Below are 7511 nucleotides of genomic sequence, written 5' to 3' on the forward strand. Positions count from 1 at the left end.
CTCAAAATAAAAAAATAAAAATGGGGTGGGGTGTAGTTCAGTGTGAAGGTCTTAGGTGCTACCTCAGGATCACACACACAGTTATGCATGCGTGCGCGCACACACACACACACACACACACACACACACGATAAGTAGAATGTGGAGCAGAGTTTTACACTAGTGAAAGTACTCTGTATGATGAAATAACTGATGATCCATCACCCTCAGACTTGTTCAAACTCATGGAATATATAAATCCAAAAAGTCAACCCTAATGTAAAGTACGGATTCTGAGTAACACTGCGGTGTCAACGTGGGTTCATCGATTGTCATAAGCACACCACTTCGGCAAGGGATGCTGATCATAAGGAGGGCTGCGCGTGTGTGGAGGTAGAAAGTCTGTGTACCTCCACTCATTTTGCCGGAAACCTAAATCTGTTTAAAGGAACAAAATCTATTGAAAAAAGTAAACAAAATAAATATAGGTTTCCAAATTGTACGCTGTGGAAATACGTGCTTTCGGCCTGCTGTCACTTGGTAGCCATTTTCTTTAGGACAGTAACCAGTGATTCTCAAGTGTGTATGTACATTATGCAATAAATGAGAGGGAGGGCAGGAGACGGAGAAGGAGAAGGAGGAGGGGAGAGGGAGAGGGAGAGGGAGAGATTCAAGCACCTTTTAGAGTCTTTTTATTCCCCACAGAACTCTTTGAGTGAAAATATGTATTTGAAAATAGAGAATACACTGCCCTTTCTGGTGACCCATTGGTGAGGCTCAGGTCACAGCCATGGCCAGGATGCTTTTCTCGCTGCCTCACCGTGGGAGCCGTGCATGACCACTGTGTGGGGCTTTATTTCTAGCAGCAGGACTCAGGAGCTGAGACTGGCCAGTGTCAGAGCTCAGACCTCAAACAATCATATACCTTTTACCCTTTTAAAAACAAAGAAAAGAAAAATGAGTTAATCAAATCCAAATCTGCAGAAAACAACAAATAAAACAGCCGCAGATGCATACAATTTGGTTCATCTAGGGAGGATCACACTGTGCATTCGTTGGATCTGCAGAAAAAGTATTGAATGGCTAATAATAGGCAGTCACTTTGAGAACGTGGGAGATACAATTTCTCTTGCACCGTCAGTGAGAATGTCAGTATTCCTATCACTTTAGGGACTCACACATGTAAGAATTTTTCAGGATATTGACCTTACAGAATCTTTTGGATGTATCCTAAAGCGACACAAAGCATGGTTGTGCGAATCAACATTTTAAAGAAAAAAGAAAGTATATCGATACAAGAATTGATTCATAAATTTAATATGCATGCAGTGAAGTGGCATAATAGTTCAAATAAAGGAGCTTAGATCTGCATGCACCAGTAGGACTGAATTAGAACAAATAATGCTGACTATAAATAGCCATGTGACAAAACAACACATACAGTATGATGCAAATTAATTTAATATTTTATTTATTTACTTATTTTATTGATTTATTTTTTTTGCTGGCTCAAGTTGCCTTAAGGGTGGGTCTGGTAAGGCATGGGGAGCTGGGGATCGAACCGTGGTCCCCAGTGCCTGGCTGGATTTGCCCCAGCAGGCACTTAAACAACTGAGCTAACCCCCAAGACCCCTTATTTTTATTTTAAAGATAAAAAATCAAAATAATAACAAGAACAAGGATAATAACAAAGCAACATAGAACAATAAAAATGGTGAAGGATTTCAAAACAAGAAAAATACCCAGACGGGAACTAGCTGGATTAAAATTAACAATGATTTGTACATTGCATATGGTTAGCATCAAATTTCTTGCTCAGGTTACTAGTTATAGGCATGCAAGATTGACCAAAGAATTGAACATTAACTTTTCCTTTCAATAAACCTTAGTTTTTTCCTTGTCCTTTTTACTTTTTATTTTTAAGTTTATTTCAAAAAGAGTGTGATAATAATAGATAAGACATTAGAGACAAAACATATTTTAAAAAATAGGATGAAAAGTGTTCAAGCATGGTTGTTGTCTCAGTTACTCTTCTCTCGTTGCTGGGACAAATAGCTGATACTCAAAATGAAGGAAGGAAAGGATTATTTGACTCGTAGTTACTGGAGGTGTCCGTCCTTAATTAGCGGGCTCCAAGGCAGAGTGGCGCAGGGCAGAGAGCATCTATTCATGGCGGCAGCAAAGAGCAGAGAGCAAAATGGAGGAGCAGCAGCAATAATGGTTACAGAGAGCAAGTCTGTCTCTCTGTCTCTCTTATATTATATTCAGACTATCTACCTCAGGCTGGGTATAGTAGTCACACCCATAATCCCAGCAGTAATCCCAGTGGATCATGAGTTAATTTCAAACTCTAGAAGTCCGTCCCATGACGGCCTTAGGCTTTGGGGGGAAAGCCTAATGTATTAGGTTGGTGGGATGTAGACACAAACCATAACAAACTGCTAGCTTCAAAAAACTGATAGAAATTAGTAGTAAAATCATCTCAACTACCCTGAGTGCATACGTGATTTGCCCCCTTCCTTTTTTTCTATCTTTTCTCCTTTTCCTAATCTCAATTGTTTATTCCTTATGCTCAGTTTCTTTCTGTTCTGTATATTGTACTTTATCTATTGTACTTTTCAGATTTTATTTATTTCTTTCAGGTACTTACACTAGGGAGACAATATGATGTTTACACATGTGGGTCTGATTTATTTCACTTAGGAGGATAGCCTATAGTTGCATCCATTTACCTATAAATTCCTCAAGTTTGTCTTTCTTTATAGCTGAGTAATCCTCCAATGTATAATAATACTTCTTTTTTTATCCATTCCTCAGTTGATGGGCATTTGTGTTGTTTCTAAGATTTAGCTATGACAAATTGTACTGCTATAAACATGGGTGCACATATATCACTGTAGTATGGTGTTTTCAGTTCTTTTGGAAAAACACCCAGAAGGGATATAGCTGGATTGAATGGGACTTCTAATCCTAGTATTTTAAAATGTCTCCACACTGCTTTCCATAGTGGTTGTGCAAGTCTACATCCCACCAACAGTAGACAAGGGTCCCTTTTTCCCCATAGCCTCTCCAGTATCGATATTCTTTTTTTTAATGTTAGCCATTCTTTCTAGAGTGAGATGAAATCTCAGTGTTTTTTAACTTGCATTTCTCAACTGACCAGTGCTGTGGAACATTTTTTCATGTATTTATTAGCAATTTGTATTTCTTCCTCTGAGAAGTGTGTGTTCATCTCAGATGCCCATTTTTGGATTGGGTCTTTGAACTTCGGGGGCCTGATCTTTTATAGTTATTTATGTATTCTAGATAGGAATCCTTTGCCTGAATGACTATAGGTTAAGACTTTTTCTTGGTTTGTGGGTTATCTTTTCACTCTGTTGGTCTTTTTTTAACATGTACAAACTTTTAGATAGGATTAGATCCCAGTTGTTGATTCTTTGAAGTATTACATGTGACGTTTGGTTTTTGTTCATAAACTCTCTCTGCCTACACCTATGTCTTCAACATATCCCCCTACTTTCTATTCCAGTAGATTTAGTGTTTCTATTTTAATGTTTAGATCTTTAATCCATATGGATTTTAGTTTAGTCCATGGTAATAGACCTGGATGTAATTTTAGTTTTCAGCATGTAGAGAGCTAGTTTTTCCAGCACCATTTGTTCAAGAGGCTTTCTTCCATTGAACATGTTTTGAACCTTTGTTAAAATTAAAGTGCTGCTGCCTCTGTTTCCTGGGAAGTAGACTCAGCTCTCTCCATCTTCCCCTAACTAGGCCTACAGAACAGGGACTGACTCTGGTGTAGGAGAGGTATTTAAGAAAGGAGCTTCACCTGGGCTGTCTCAGCCTCACATTTAAAAAAAAAAAATTAAAGTGGCCGAATGTGTTTTTAGGGCCAGGGAGATAGCTCAGTAGAATAAGTGCTTGCCTGGCAAGCACAGGATCTTGAGTTCAATCTCCAGTACTGCAAAATAAATAAGTAAATTTGTTTTAAGTTGTATCTGCATCTTCTAATCAGTTCTATTGATTCTCAGTTCTGTTTTCATGCTAGTACCATGCTGAGTTTATCACAGTAGCTTTGCAGTACAATTTCAAGTCAGGCATTGTAATGCCTTTGCCTTGCTTTTTTTTTTTTTTTTTTTTTTTTTGGAGATTGAACTCAGGCCTTGTGCTTGTGCTTGCCGGGCAAGAGATTATTCTACTGAGCTATCTGCCCAGCCCCCTGCCTTGCCTTTGTTGCCCAGGATTGCCATTGATATTCTAGGTCTTTTCTGGTTCCAAATTAATTTAGGAATATTTTCTCCAGATCTGTGAGGTATGCTGATAGTATTTTGATAGGAATTGCATTAAATTTGTATAACAATTTTGGGAGTATAGCAATTTTCACAATGTTTGTTCTTCCTAAACAGGACCAGGGAATACCTTTCCATTTCCTGAAATCCTTTTCAATTTCTTTCTTCAGGGTATTGTAATTTTCATTGTGTGGATCTTTTAAGTCTTTTATTAGACTAATTCTTAAGTATTTAATTATTTTGGATGCTATTGTAAAAGGTGTTGTTTCTCTAATTTTTCTCAGTGAGTTTGTGGTTTGTGTGGAGAAATGCTATTGATTTTTGGGTGTTGACTTTGCATTCTGCTATACTAAAGAATTTGTTTGTTAATTCTAGGTATTTCTTAGTAGTGTATTTTTATGCCATCTGTGAATAATGATAGTTTAATTTCTTCCTCTCCAGTTCTTATTCCTTTCATTTCTCTCTCTTGTCTAATGACCCTGGCTAACATTTCCAGAAATATATTGAATAGGAGTGATGATTATGGACATCCTTGCCTTGGTCCTGAGTTTGGAGTAGTTCTTTCATACTTTCTCCATTTAGAATGATGTTGGCTGTTGGTTTATTATAGATGGCTTTTATCAGATTGAGGTATAGACCATCTACTTCAATTATCTGTAGGGTTTTTCTCATGAATAGTGTTGAACTTTGTCAAAAGCATTTTTCTGTGTGTATGGAGAAAATCGTGTGGTTTTTGGTTTTGGCTCTGTTGATATGGTTTATTACATTTGTAAATTTGCATATGCTGAACAATCTTCGTATTCCTGGATGAATCCTATCAGGTCATGGTGTATAATCTTCCTGATGATTTGCTTCATTCTATTTGCTAGTAGTTTATTGAGGATTTTTCCATCTATGTTTATGAGAGACACTGGCCTATAGTTCTCTTTCATGGTTGGATCTTTCTCTGGTTTTAGTATCAGTATAAAACTTAACTCCAGAAATGAATTAATAGTGTTGTTTCATTTTCCAATTCATTGAAGAGTTTGAAGAGTATTGGGATTAAATCTTTCCTAAATTTCACGTAGAATTCAACTGTGCCTCCATCAGGATATGGTCTTTTCTTTGTTGATAGTTTTTTTTTTTTAAATTACGTTTTCAATTTCATTGATTGATACTGGGTTATTCAGTGTTTTTGTACCTTTTTCATTTAGTTTTTGTGATTTGTACCTATGTAGAAATCTGTCCATTTCTTTGATGCTTTCCATCATGTGAGAGTAAAGATTTTCAAAGTAGCTATTGATGATCTTCTGAATTTCCACAGCATCTGTAGTACTTTTACCTTTTTTATTACTTGTTGCTTGAATTTATGTTTTTTCTTTCCTTTTTTTTTTTTTTTTTTTCAGAACCAGGGATCGAACTCAGGCCTTTGCGCTTGCCAGGGAAGCGCTTATTCCACTGAGCCATCTCCCCGGCCCCTTTTCTTTCCTTTTTTAAAATAAGGTTGACTAGAGGTTTATCAATTTTATTTAATCTTTAAAGAAGCCAGCTCTTTGACTCATTAATTCTTTGTATTGTTTTCTTTGTCATAATTGCATTAATTTCTGCTCTAATCTTTGTAAATTTCTCCCATCTTTGGGCTATGGAATTGGTTTGCTTTTCCTTTTTCTAGAAACTTGAGGTAGAGCACTAGGGCATTTGTGTATTCTCATTCTGTTTTCCTAATGAGTGTGTTCACTGCTGTAAATTCATCTCTGAGAACTGCTTTCACTGTCTCCCACAAATTCCAGTAAGTTTTGTTTTAATTTTCATTGCATTGTAGATATGGTTTGATTTCTTGTTTAATTTCATTTGAGAATCATTAGTTCCTGAGGAGGGTGTTATTTAATTTTGATGTGTTTATGGGGTTTTTGTGGCTACTTCTGTCATTAATTTCTAGTTTCATTGCACTGTGGTCAGATAATACGCATGGGATACTTTCTGTTTTCTTACATTTACATAAGCATGATCTATGAATTAGTATGTGGTCTATTTTAGAGAATGTCCCATGTGCAGCTGAAAAGAATGTTTATTCAAATGTTGTTGGTTGCAACACTCTGTAGATGTCCACTAAGTCCATTTGTTCAACTGTGTGGTTTAGTTCTGTTATCTCATTGCTAATTTTTGGTCTAATTGACCTTCTCTTTGAGAGACTGGAGTGCTAAGTTCCCCTATTAAGACTGTGTTATTGGTTATTAGATTTTTTCATGTCCTTTAAAATGTGTCTGATATCAATGGGTGCTATTTGGAGTTCTGTATGCCTCACTTAACTGTTATGTCCCTTTGTTTGGGTAGTTTTCTGCTATTCTGAAAATATTCTTTTTATGTCATTTGCATTGACTCTTTTTTCATTGACATCTATTAGTCTTATGTTGTTCATCTTTACATTGTCTTGTAGCTGTTGCATTATTATTTCTTGGTTCCCTGTGACTTTTGAGTTATCTTTCCTTTTCTGGTCACTAGCAGCAATGATGTCTTCAAGGTCTGAAGGTCTATCTTCAGTTTTCAAACAGTTTTGCCAGATTTTAATGGAATTTTTAATTTCCTGGATATTTCTTTGAATCTGTTTCATGCATTCTTGTTTATTTTCTATATTGCCCATTGAAGATTTTCTTCATTTTTCTTTGTTCCTCTATTTTTTATCAATGTCTTTAAATACACTCAGCAATTCTTTCATTATAGTTATCATTTATTTTTTGCCTGATATATTATTTCTGATATGATTGCCTTTATACTCATCTGACATTCTTTCTTTACTTCAGTTGCAATCATTTCAGAGATTTCAGGTATGTGACATCCAGTTACTTCTATGCTGGTGTCTCCTGGATTTGTTTGGGGTAGGCTGGGGGCCTGAGACTGCATTTTGCTCCTTCATCTTGTCATTTTCTATTTCAGAAAAAATTATTTTGATTTATATGCTAATTTTGTGAAATTTTGATAGTAAGGAACTATATGACTACTATCAGAGACTCTCTATAAAGAGTCTACTCTTCAGGGATATCTTCTGAAAGCAGCCATTAGTTTGTGTCTGTCCCAAGATCTTTCCTTCTCTATTGAATGAGAGTGGAATATTGGTTTCCATTTGGCACTGTCCTCCATCTTTCAGTGTAGAGCTTTGGTGAAGTTACTACCCTAGTCCTTCTCCCCAATTTTATTACCCTAGGGAGAACCTATGTTTAAGACAGGTAGAGTATCCTAGATACAGTAGTACAATTATCAATAATA

General features: G+C 36.3%; 1 protein-coding gene and 1 non-coding gene across 2 annotated transcripts in view; both read left to right on the forward strand.

Annotated features, from left to right (window-relative positions):
• Plcb1 (phospholipase C beta 1) overlaps positions 1–7511 on the forward strand; it is a 784962-nt gene that overhangs the window by 527643 nt on the left and 249808 nt on the right. The window lies entirely within an intron of this gene.
• On the forward strand, positions 3698–3832 carry LOC111817533. Its single transcript, XR_002821708.1, has one exon.

The sequence above is a fragment of the Octodon degus genome, unplaced genomic scaffold (assembly GCF_000260255.1).
Source record: "Octodon degus isolate 3935 unplaced genomic scaffold, OctDeg1.0 scaffold00060, whole genome shotgun sequence".
Classification (NCBI taxonomy): Eukaryota; Metazoa; Chordata; class Mammalia; order Rodentia; family Octodontidae; genus Octodon; species Octodon degus.